Below are 733 nucleotides of genomic sequence, written 5' to 3' on the forward strand. Positions count from 1 at the left end.
CTGTTTTGTTCCGAGCACCTCCTCTGTCTCCGGTCCGGACCCCGCAATCCACTAAGGCGCTCAGGGGTTTTGCCCCAGATCGTAGGCGCGTTTGTTTTTCTACGAAAAGTATGGTATCAATCGTTACATTTTTTACTACACTCTGTTAGTTAGATCATTTAGAAGTTTCATCTGGTCTCGTTGAGGTGAGACATATAGTTGAGTATAATCAGCATAACAGTGGAACACTGCAAGGAGAGCAGCCTTGGTCTGATGCAAGAAGCAAAGTCATTGGTAATGGTTAAAACAAGCACAGTTTCTGTGCTATGAATGGGGCCCGGAAACACGAGTGAAATTCTTCATACGAGATTCTTTTGTTTTTTTTTGCAGGACAGGAGCACAATTGAGCAGACACAACTTTTTCTAAATTGTTTAGACAAAAGGGGGAAGATTTGAAATGGGTCCTGGGAATTTGCCAGTTACTAGGATCTAGTTGTGGTTCTTAATAAGAGGCTAATAACCGCCCGTTTGCATGGTTTTGGGACGTGACCGAAAGTAACGACGAGTTAAAATAATATGAGAAAGCGGTTTTCTTCGGTACAGGTAACAACTCTTTCAGTATTTAGTGGGTACAGGATTATCCTAATAAACATGTGTTGGTTTCAGACAGTGATAAGTGTATTTAGGTTCTGCCGTCAGATGATAGTTGTTAAGCACTGCAGTTTATCTTTGGGGGAGATTTGGATAACCAACT

This window comes from Cyprinus carpio, chromosome A4 (assembly GCF_018340385.1).
Source record: "Cyprinus carpio isolate SPL01 chromosome A4, ASM1834038v1, whole genome shotgun sequence".
Classification (NCBI taxonomy): domain Eukaryota; kingdom Metazoa; phylum Chordata; class Actinopteri; order Cypriniformes; family Cyprinidae; genus Cyprinus; species Cyprinus carpio.